The sequence below is a fragment of the Patella vulgata genome, chromosome 3 (genome assembly GCF_932274485.2).
Source record: "Patella vulgata chromosome 3, xgPatVulg1.2, whole genome shotgun sequence".
In the NCBI taxonomy this organism is placed as follows: domain Eukaryota; kingdom Metazoa; phylum Mollusca; class Gastropoda; family Patellidae; genus Patella; species Patella vulgata.
This window is the reverse complement of record NC_065881.2, coordinates 58,901,529-58,914,668: the sequence shown is the minus strand read 5'-3', so window position 1 is coordinate 58,914,668 and position 13,140 is coordinate 58,901,529.

Here is a 13,140-nt window from a genome sequence, read left to right as displayed (position 1 = left end):
GGCTTGCCTGAGTGGAAGCAATTTAAGGGGAGCATAGTTTAGATGACTGACCTGTGTGGAAGCAAATTAAATGGGGCTTACCTGTGTGGAAACGAATTAAGAGGCTTACCTGTGTGGAAGCATAGTTTAGATGGCTTCCCTGTCACGTTGAAGCAAAGTAAGTGGGCTTACCTGGGTGGAAGCATAGTTTAGTCGGCTTACCTGTGTGGAAGCAAAAGGAGGCTTACCTGTGTGGAAGCAGATTAAGAGGCTTACCTGTGTGGAAGCATAGATTAGTTGGCTTACTTGTGTGGAAGGGGGCTTACCTGTGTGGAAGCATAGTTTTTAAGGGGGCTTACCTGTGTGAAATCAAAGAAAGGTTGCAAAGCAATTTGGGATTTGGGTAGTCATCTATAATAGCCATTATGACCTTTTTAATCTGGGGCATTAAAATTTAGCTAGAATCATAGGGGTTAAATTATCGGGACTGAAACCACGAACAGAATGTATAACAGTTCAAAGCCTTATGTACGGAATAATTGACCGAGATTACCAAAAATGGGTTAAACGGGAAAAATATGTGGTGGGATCTGGTGGGATGAAGTGTGTTATGGGGCGAAGTGTGTTGTGGGGTGAAGTGTGTTATGGAGCGAAGTGAGTTGTGAGTTGAGTTAGTATTGGATGTTAATAAAGTTCATATTGTTGTCATTGTCTTAGTTTTGATATTCGTAAAATGATTCCGGAGCAGAAACACTGTGCCTGCAATACTTACATCTATAGGCAAGACGGTAATTCAGTGGAAAGTATACTATTCACTGAGTTACCGGCCCTTGCCGTAAGAGACAAGTGTCCCAACTGTTACTTTGTCTGAAACAATGGGGGACAGTATATGTGAAGGGCACGAGTAGTCATATGAGGTCGTCCACATAGTGGATTAAAGCCGTGTTTAAGAATTATCATAACCCCTCCTTCCAGGCAGCCTACACGGTAGTTAGTAAGATAATGCCAAATAGGGATCGGGCTCTGTCATTTGTCAGTGTACCCCTCATAAGTAAGGTATTTAAAAAAAAAAAAAAAAAAAAAAAAAAAAAAATAGGGAGTTGTGTTTTGCCTATAGGACTCCTCATAGTAAAAGCACTGTGCCTGCAATACTTACATCTATAGGCAAGCCGGTAATTCAGTGGAAAGTATACTATTCCAGACCAGATTATCATGAACAGTGATTTCCAGTTATCCCCCCCCCCCCCAATATTGGAATGAACCGACTCAAAGCCTGACCTTCACGCCACCATACTTTACGCCTCAGCAAGTAAAAACCAAGTCAGAGTTTCCTCTTCTTCTGAATCCATTCTGTTTGGATATGAATGGCCTCGATGAGGGTACCAAAATCAGTTGGGAAAATAACTGACCAGGCCAGTATACCTACGTATAGTATATGCCGTGTAAACCGCCGTGCCCGTATACCGTATATCGTATATCCCTATGTAATAGCAGCCTTACGACCTGTTAAATAGGTAAACATGTATATCCAATCCCACAAATTTGGACTAATTCCATACGTTTGCCGCTTATATACTAAACAGCAAATGATACGTCAGTACGATTTCAAAATCAGAGAGGCACTTTAATCAAATAATTCTAGAAAACGACTTACTAAATGGATCAAAGCATTTTTTTGTGAACAGTATGTTGACACATTAGTGATTAATTCATCACAATTCCAAGACATTACGAGAAGGTTCAAAGTCTGTCTACAGTCTATACATCAGTATCTGGTGTGTCCACCGCGAGTGTCAATAACAACAGCGCAGCGTCTGTACATGGAGTGGACCAGACGATTGTTGAACGCCATTGGCACCTGGAGCCACACTTTCAGAAAAGCTTGGCGCAATCCATCGGCTGTGTTTGGTCTCGGTACGACGTTATTAAGTCTCCTCTGAATTTCATCCCAAAGATGTTCAATCGGGTTTAAGTCCGGACTAAGGGCTGGCCAGTGCATAACGTTGACACCGTCCTGCTGTAGAAAGTCCCGAGTAACTCTGGTGGTGTGGGCACGGGCGTTGTCATGCTGGAAAACGTTGTTTCGATGACGTGCGAAATGTGGTATGACGTGGGGTCTGAGAGCTTGATCGATGTAGCGCACTGCTGTGATGCCGCCTCCTCTCCCTGGACCAAGATTTTATAACACCACAGGACCCACTCTCTGGTTCAGGCCGATTCCACCCCAAACCATTACGCTTGGACCTCCCTATGAGTCTCGTTCCATGACACATTGGTCAGAAAAACGCCATATTCTGGTCCTGCCATCTGCAGTTGATACGCAATACTGACTCAGTTCTCCATTGCCTATGTCGCCAGTTCTGGTGTTGTTGGGCAAACCGTAGACGTTCACGTCGATGGCGAGGGGTGAGGATCGTGCAGCATGAGTTACATGAAAATCCTGAAGAACACATTACCATCTCAGAAGTCAGGTTTCGTTTTTGAGAACATTTCCTGAGTTCAGTTCTGTGTTTGGGATGGAGCCTTATTGCTCAGGTAAAGTTGGAGATGTTGTCACAAATATACAATAAAAACATTTGACAAGTTTTGCGCAATGCGTCTATTCAATGCTTAATATATATACTCTTCAAAAAAAAATAGGGGATATGAAATGCAAATACCTATGCAGGTTGTGATATGATAAATAGTCATGGACACTTGACATGCTTTGAGAGTATGTTCACAGATGAAGAACTTATCGCCCCAACAGAACCACTGAGCTGCACATGCGACACGCAATAGCGCCATACACGTGGGAGGGGTTCATTGTCAAATTTGACTCTTCAAGGAAGGGCTGGTATCTTTGCTTTAGTGTGTTACGTTTAATTTGATCAAGAGACGTGTTCGTCGACGTCAACGTCAACCGACAACACTGCAAGAATTGGCCGTGGCACTGCAAGAGGAGTGGGTCAGATTGCCTCAAATTGTGATTGGACGGTTGATTAGGAGCATGCCACGACGAATTGCTGAATGTCTGAGGATTGGTGGAGCAATTACTCATTATTAAGACAAAAATCAAAAACGTCTATTTTCACTTTTGACGGTGTATCTCTTTGCGAGTGAAATAGGGCCGTCAGATAAGCCGCCCATATGAACTGTTTATGTTTGTGTGTAGGCAATTGGCCTGTTATTAACATACACTGGTTACCTCTAATAAAAACAGCAGTGCATTTCCGCAGTTTTGTATTGTTTCTGAATATCTCCTACTTTTTTTGAAGAGTATATAATTCCCGTGGAAGTTGGACAGCATGCTCGAATCAACCAACATTTGTGGACGTTGCGGGAAAAATAGTAAAACGTCCATCTCTAAAAAAGGAATTTAGTATCTTGGTTGGTCTGTCTCTCCAAATTGGGTATGAATACCACGTATATTTCTGACATTAATTACCAGTCAAGTAGTAGGTATTTAGTGATGCATTTCTGACCGACGGTACGTGTATTAGCCGTTAAACTGGAGAGATGCACGTTTGGAAATCAGAATCCTTTCGACGTTCCTAGAGGGACAGTATGAAGCGTTTTCATTAGTTAGCCTCTCTGGCTATAAGAGCGGAATTGAGGGGGACCGAAAGACGTTTTTATTTTTGAGTTCACTAGAATTATGCTTGCTTTCTTCAATATATACAAACACTCTAAAACTTTGTAGGGGGGGTGAATGGCTGAAGCATAAAGTCTGTCATTGAGTCGACTGGTGTGGTTTGGAATCCCCGGTTGAGTTGTACTTGACAAGGAGTAGGGTCGCCTGTCCAACCTCGTGGGTTTTCTCCGGGTCCCCCGGTTTCCTCCCACTGCTAAAGACCCCTACGCGCAAGCGAATTATTGAAATAAAATTAAACCATATGTTAGTCCCGAAATGACCTAGTTTGTATCGAGTGGGCGTTAAACCCCATTTCTCTCTCTCTCTAAAACTTTGTGTTACACTAGTGAACAGTTTAATGAAGCTATACTATAACTAAAGCTTCCAAAGAATTCTAAAAATTGGTAGACTTATTCTTTTATAACTGTAGGTGTTTCTCTGACATTTATAACTGACACAATTGTGGATTTTCTTTTCGATAAGAAATGCTTTTAAGCGATATTTTATAATGAATTAATAGCGTCATTTCTAGGCAACTGGTAGTTGTTTTCCATTATGTTTGAATAGGTATCATTTCTCATACAGTGTCCTTAATATTACTATAAGAGCACAGATATGGGAAAATGTCTTTATAATTGCACAAACACGTGTCTTTATTTATATACATTTATTATATTAGAAAATATACAGTTTATATGACTAGATAGTGTAAAACAACCAATCTAAACTATACTATTCAAAAAAAGTAGGGGATATTTGATTTTGGGGGCATAATACTAAAATATGCAAATGACTACGAAAAAAGTCACTATAGAACCTAACAGAAGAAACATTTCCAGTTACATGTGACGCCCAAACGCACCAATAGCTACCGCATGGAATGCAGGTGATGCTTGGGATCATCATGGGGGTCCAACCCAAGATTTGCACGACTCTGACTTTGAATGTTACAGTCATTGTGGCATTGAATTCCAGGGTGGAAACATCAGTTTAATTGTTTTAGTGACCAGAAAACAAATTTTGATATGCGTCGGCTTACCCAAAATGAAAGGTTACGTGCCCTTGGCATGCTACAGATCGGTACAACACAGGCGGTTGTGGCGCGGACGATGAATGTTTCTCAGTCTGTCATAAGCAGGCTATGGTCCAGATACCGTGATACACAATCTGTACAGGACAGACCACGCTCAGGTCGACCAAGGGCGACAACTCAATCGTGTCATCACAGCAAATCAGATCAGCGCTCGTCTTCAAACAGACACTGGTGTGAGAGTGAGTGGCCAGACGATTCGGAATCGACTGCATAGGGGTCACCTTCGCGCCCGGCGTCCTCGCATGATCCCTTGTTTGAGAGATCATCACATTCAGGCAAGACGTCGTTGGTGTAGGGATCGTCAACACTGGGATAATCGACGCTGGAGCAATGTGATGTTTTCAGATGAGTCAAGGTTCACTGTTGATTTTTTGGACAGACGTAGGAGGGTGTGGCGTCGTCGAAACGAGCGCTTCCAAGACGTTAACGTCATCAGACATGATCGATTTGGGGGTGGTTCTGTTATGGTGTGGGGAGGCATCACTGTTGCTGGAAGAACGGCTTTACATGTTGTTGCAGGGCGTGTTACAGGCCAGTACTACCGGGACAACATCTTGGCAGTCCATGTTGTGCCGTTCGCACGACGTCATGGCCGTCGTTTTCATCTTCCAGGATGACAACGCAAGATGTCACAGGGCCAGGATCGTTACAGGTTACCTCCAACAACAGAACATCACCACATTACCTTGGCCAGCACTGAGTCCCGACCTCTACCCCATCGAGCATGTCTGGGACATGCTTGGACAGAGGTTACATCAACGTCAACAACGTCCTGCCAATGTCCAAGAACTTGCTGCTGCGTTGCAACAGGAATGGGACAATCTGGACCAAAATTACCTTAGACGTCTCATTAGGAGTATGCCACGTCGGATCAATGCTTGTTTGGCAAACAGAGGAGGATTTACCCGTTACTGACTTGGTTGTGATGCTGTGGTAACTTTGTTGTTTGACCCCGGGTAGCATTTTACCCTTATAATGGTCAGTCTGTGCCTTACTTAGTCTAACGATCATTTGTTTCTTCGTCAGTTTCATTAGGTGGCTTTAATAACACTTAAAAATCAAATATCCCCTACTGTTTTTGAATAGTATATTACCTAGACTTCACAAATAATTACAAACTAGCATAATAGATAAAGGTACATGGACGAATACTATTTATTTAGTGGCAGTGTTAAAGAGAAATATAAGTTTATAGCCATATATAAACAATGATATATGGAATTTATTATATACATATAACTCAAATTAATTGATTCTACTTAAATATAATTTATAATATATATCAAATTAAAAAAGCGGGGTGTACGATTTAAATAAAAAAAACCTGGTCGTTGTTTATTATAGTAGTAACGGTACTTGACAATCGAGAAAAAGTCTCGATTATCTATTTTATCGTTAAATTTTTATATCTCTAACATAATGCATCTTTAATGGTAAGATTGTTGTTATTTGTATGTCATGGAATGAGAGAGCATAATTATATTCACACATTTGATATTGTATTCAGTAATACAAATGTTCAATATTTCACTGACTTTTAAACACGAATTATAAGATTATGAGAAAATATATTTAGGTTTTGCTATATGAAATTTATAAAATATAACACTTTATATAAAAATAAATATTATAAATTTGGGGTGTGGGTATAAAATATACAAGTAAATAATAAATACATAAATGATTATATTTGAAGCTTTGTTTCATGTGAGTTTATAGAATATAACATTAAATAAAATATTAAAAAATACATTATATTTTAAGTTCTTGTGAGTGTGGGTATAAAATATAAAATTGAATAATAAAAATAAATAAATGATTATATATTTCGTATGAGTTTTATACATTATAACATTATATAATTTAAAAAATTAAAAGATTATTTGAAGCTTTATTTTATGTATGTTTATAGACTATAAGATTATTATAATAAATAAATAAAAAAAATTATATCTGAAGCTTTATTTTATGTAGGTTTATAGAATACATCATTATATAATAAATAAATAAAAAAAATTATATCTGAAGTTTTATTGTATGTATGTTTATAGAATATAAGATTATTATAATAAATAAATAAAAAAAATTATATCTGAAGCTTTATTTTATGTAGGTTTATAGAATATATCATTATATAATAAATAAATAAAAAAAATTATATCTGAAGCTTTATTGTATGTAGGTTTATAGAATATATCATTATATAATGCATAAATAAAATATTATATCTGAAACTTTATTTTATGGAGGTTTATAGAATATATCATTATGTAATGAATAAATAAAAGATTATATCTGAAGCTTTATTTTATGTGGGTTTATAGAATATATCATTATATGATGAATAAATAAAAGGTTATATTTGAAGCTTAGCTTCATGGGAATTTTATAAAATATAACATAATATAATAAATGTAATGAATAAATAAAAGATTATATCTGAAGCTTTATTTTATGTGGGTTTATAGAATATATCATTATATGATGAATAAATAAAAGGTTATATTTGAAGCTTAGCTTCATGGGAATTTTATAAAATATAACATAATATAATAAATAATACTTGATGCTTTTTATGATGGTTTAAAGAATATAATGATCAATAAATAAATGATAATGGATAGTGCACGGCACTTACAATGAAATATTAGAATAAATAATGTATATACATATTATACGCATAGCGTCTACATTTTTAAACAGGCAAACATTGTCTGTGGTCTAAGTGAAGTGTCAAATACTTTAAATTTTGGATTTTTGTTGACTGTCCTTCCTACTGTTTTTCTTCCCTCTTGTTTTATTTTTTCTATTTTTGTTGTTTTGTCGTCTCTTTTTGCTTCCTTTATTTGGATTTTTTCCTCGGTTCTTTCTTCCCTTCTTTCCCTTACCTCGGTTCTTTCTTCCCTTCTTTCCCTTACCTCGGTTCTTTCTTTTACCATTTTTGATAGCTCTTTTCCTTTTACAGAGACCACTATGTCCGTTTAGACTGCATAAAGGTCGGTATAATTTGTTTACGAATTTGTTGATTTGACCAAGAATGTAACAAGTTGGTGGAACCAAACCTTCGGAGTCACTGACACCCTCAATAGCCGGCATTCCACAATTTGTTGCATCGTCGATATCAGACTGTACAAAGCAAAGTCGACCTTTGATGGCGCATAAACTGGCTTTAGAGAAATTGGCGGTCCTATAAGAATTTAATCGAATATCAGAAGAAGACAAATGGCGGAGTACGTCAGTTTTAGCAATGTGATATTCAGCTTCTTTTACCCAAAACAGCCATTTTGTTATCATCATCAAATTCTTCGGCAATTCATTGGCATTTCTAGAAGACTGCAATGAAAGAAATTAAATAAATAATCATGAATACAAAACATTACAATGCCTGTTCTTGTAATATTTAATCACATGACGCCTGTCATACAAATAATAAACAACATTCGCTCATTTTGTTTTATGGCGTCAACGCCCAATCTTTCCTTTAAAGATACATTATGGGAGATTAGACAAATAGTTGACAGTTCTCACTATAATATTTAAAAATTAGATAATGTAAAGGGAATTTGCTGAAAATTTCAGTCAAATTGATCCACTCTGACCAAGATTTCAAGGATTGAATTTTCGGCCCAGCCTCGATCATCATTACTAAAGTCAGTAAGATAAAACACATAGTCTCGATTATCCATTTCATGATTAAATCATGAATGAAAGTTGAGCAGCAAATGGGATCCTAATCCAGTAAATATCGAAGGCTAGTGTTGACATCGAGAGTTGATTATGGTCTGGATAAGTTGTCTAATTAATGATTTAGATAACATTTCAGGCCTAAAAAAGACCAGCAATATAGGCAGATTTAGCTCTTGCATAATGCATGTTTAATGTATTTTGTTGATCATTCTACTACTACCCCCCCCCCCCCACACACACACACACACACCCTCCCCACGTGAACTTGCTATGTTCCGATTAAACATAAAGACTTACCATGGGTTTAGGTAGGAGACAATAAGATTTCAGATTTTCACTCTCTAAATTCATTTTTTCAGGGTGATTACAAGTTGATAAATGCTACAAAAGAAATTTTTAATAAAATGTTAAATAATAGATAACTTTACGATGTCCACGGAGAAATAAACCAATAAGACTAGCAATGTGATCTGACATCCTGGCAAATTATCCGGGTTTTTAAAACTGGGAAATATTTATAGAAAATTCCGTGATTTAAAGTAACCCTTGTCGATTCTAGGTAAACGGATGAGATCATTAAGCAAATTTTAAAACTTTCAGACAGAGTGAACCGGCTAACCAAGACTATTTTTATTACTTACAGTGGCGCCATTTAATACTTACTAACAAGGGTAAGCGCCGGGGTTACATGCTTTGCCAAAAATAAATACGCAAGTTTATAAAAAAAACAACCTTACTTTTTTTCGATAGCTCTTATTCAGTTTGTTTACAAATCTCTTAAAACGCTCTGTAACGCTATAGACCCTTTCAAAATCCTCTAGAGTGAAGTTGTTTGCACACGTTGACGGAGTCGTGGTCTGGATCATTCCGTTTCCACATGGGTTTCTTATGAGTTTGTTGATAGATGTTAACGTAGACGATATTGCTTTTGTTGATATCGGAGCCGCAGTCGTAGCGGTGTCACCATTTGGACTGGAACCTACATTAAGACATATTAATACTGTAGGATGGTTTAATAGAGTTGCTTTTTTTTAAAACAAAAATTAAATACAAAATACTAGTAGGTCTAAATACCGCTATTCGAGCAAAGGTACTCCAACCTAGCTTTACCCACTTGGCAAATAATAACCGTAAGTTTAATTCTCAAAATGATCAAACCCAACTGCATTCCATTCCAAACCAAAAAACAATTATTGCAGTGTATAAGACAAGGTCTCTCTCTCTCTCTCTTCTCTCTCACTCTCTCTCTCTCTATCTCTATCTCTCTCTCTCTCTCTCTCAAGACAAGGAGGTTAACTATTTCGACCATTTGATTTGAACAGGAAGGATTTGTAATTATGAGACAATTACACAACAATTACTGCTATAATATATTTCATCCGCTTTATTGACAGAACCACTTGACATAAATAATCGTTCAGCCAATCTGTTTGGGCCTATAATTATTATGCGTTTTTTTGATTTTGCAACAGCATAAATATACAGTGCGGTGTATTTATAGTAACTATCTATTAAAACCCAGTGAAAAATATTACAACCAATCAAAACACAGTAGAAAGGCTCGTGATAATTTGTTAAACCGTTGAACTCTATACGGTTAAATGTATTAAGTGAAATTAACATTCAATATCTAAAAAATTGTCCATGATACATTTATAAAATTTGTTTGAAGCAAACACACGCATAGCCTTTATGACCCCTCTCCTCTTACAAGGAATATAAAACATATAATAAACAGATCTGCTCTGTACATATTATTTAATAATTGGGAAAAATCATGTAAAGAAATATGTTATATACACACTATTTATAACAAATGAAAAAGCCACGTGTCCCTTTTTAAGAGAGTTTTTAATGCTCTGTTTGAGTTCTCTGCGGTCGTCCAAATATTTCTAGATCCGCGCTTAAATTTGTACGCAAAATTACATTTCCATATTGGGCTTCATTTCATGATTTTATTCTATCTTTTTTTTCATTGCAGATATAAAATAATAGTTCATATTAAATTTCAGAACTAACATAATGATGTTTTTAAAATAATGTTAAATAAATCAATGCCAATTATTCAGTATACAAATCGTTAGAAAAGATTAAAATGAACAATAAATTAAATTGAATATTATGCTAAAATCACACTAGACTCCAGCAAATGTTATTCAAAAGGACTTTTAAGAGACTTACCTATAAATAGTACTAAAGCATAGAAATGATAAGCTGACTGAAAGGGTAGGCCTATGCTAGAGATCATCTTGATCTTATCTCGACACATGAAATAAATTTATTAAATAATTTCTCGTCATTTTCCATTATATAGGTATAGAAGAGAATTTCAAAAATCCAAAATTTAATGCGTGGGATAGCGTGGTATGTTTTTCCAGCCAACCGGATTATACTGTATAAGTCATTGAATAGTATAGTATACTACAGTTCTCCAGTCACTCGGTGTTTGAGCGAAACCCCCTATTTCCTATACATGTATTTACAAATTACGGAAATATTTATTTGAACTACACGGTTTCGTTGATAGTTAAAAGTATAACTTTGCGCTCTATTTAACCTTTATTCTTACATAAATAAATAGAAAGAAATTTAACACGAAATGATATGAAATGAAATTGGGTTTAACGTCCTTTACGTAGGCTTCGTGAAACGTGCCCCAATAAGTTCATTGACAGAAAACAATATTACCTAGATATTGGAGGGTTTGCATGTTGCTGTTTTATTAAAAGGGTGGGTGCAACACATGTAGAAAGCTATAGGCCCGCTCGACTCTAGGCTAGATTGTTCTGGGTTCGAGTTTCGGATTAGGGTACGAAAAATCTCGGGATGAACCAGTTCCCACTTGTCAGGGTTCGAGCCTGCGGGGCTGACAAGTAAAGTGTTGCCTAGGCATTAGCAAGTGATGGAAAAACCAAGTCCAACCGTGTACATGTTTGTCTTGCATGTAAACGAAGCTTTGACAGCTGAAATTCGATGGAGAATAGACGAAAACCGATTCAAACGTTTCTGGTTTGTGTAGCAAATCCCAATGAGATGCTGAGTTTTCAAATGTGAAGCATTGAGGTCATGAGAGGGCGGATTCTTTTTAACTCACAGTCACGGAATCGAGAATTATTTAATGATAAAACTCCGAGAACAGTTTGTACCCAGATGAATCATTTAGCTTTTACGAATTCCGAATAGCCTACACTGTCATAAGAAATCTAACGTGAGCTTCGATGTATTTGACAAGAATCCGATTTAGGTATCAGAACATCGCAAAATCAAATGTCTTAATCGAAGTTGTATAAGGCAACGACAGGGCGTCCTAATGGGCAGCTACAAGCGAAAAGGCGGAAAACAATTTGAACGGCGAAATTATGATGATGTGAAACGGTTCTTCAATGAGAAGCTCACTGAACTACAGAGATTAAAAACTGACTTCGGAAGTATTCTTAAGGACGAAACAAGAGCTGCTGAAAAAAAAGAGAACCAGCAAAATGTATGCAGTACTGGATATTTGGGAGAGACACAGAGGTCCGTTAACGGAGGCATCAATCAGTCAGATCAATTATCCTAGAAACAGTTTCTCTGTGAGATAGCCTACCTACGATTAAAACTAATTACCCCATTTAAGAATTACTTCTACACTTGAAAAATAACAGCATAAAGAATATGATTTGAAACTTACCGAAAATTATTGTTACTGATCCACAGATTAGAATAAGTAACTGGATGCTTGCTTGTTGCATCTTGAGTTGCTTTTGGCTTACAAAGAATATAATAATATATACACACCGAGTCATTCTTTTATAATAATGCACCAGTTTTCCCCCAGTAATATACTTATGTTTAATTTGATTGGCTCTTCATATAGACATGTTTAAACCGAAACTATAGCTTAAAAATTAAGGAAATGCTGTCGTAAGCACGGTTATTGATTTATGTATAATGGGTGGAAACTTTATTTGTATATATATATATATATAAGGCTAATGGACAGATCAAATGTTACCGAGACAATAAATAATTAATTTCTGTAGACATAGAAATTTGAAATAAGAATTTGATTTCACTTGGATTTCCTCATACCGAATTCTAAAGGAGCTTTGGAAAGCAATTTTCTCTTTTCGTTATCTTAGATTTTTTTATATTCCTAATTTTGCCATTCTTTCTGCAAGAATGGAAATTTTAAAATCTTTTTAGTACGTTATATAGAACTTCATCTCAATGATAACTACAAATTCAAGAAGAAATAGAGTGATGGGTTTAATGCCGATTTGTCTGTAGTCAGCATATAAGGTTCACAATAAAATTGCAATCCGTGCAACATAGATTCTTTATATTTCGTTTCATTGTTTTGTTGTTGGGTTTTTTGGGGTTTTTTTTTGCCACACACAGATTTATTTGTCTATTTTACTATTTCTCTAAAATTTTGAAAGGTTTTTGGTGTGTATTCGACTGTGAAGTTAAGAATTATGTCATCCCGAATCTCTTATAATTAACCCGACAAATTAAGATATATGACAGGGTTCATCTTAATCAACCACAATTAAAATGGTAAAAGTTAAAGGACAATATTGGTGTCAGTCATTATAAAATATGTGAAATGAAATGAAATGAAATACATCCCAAATATAATTTTAACAGCAAATTCTAATTTTGAATTGTGAGATACCCTCACACGGTCCCATATAATAACTTTTCAACTTCAACGAAATTATCAGTGAAATGAAATTCGATCGTTTGTCTGTTATCGCTCGTTACTTCATTCGGTAATATAGAAGGA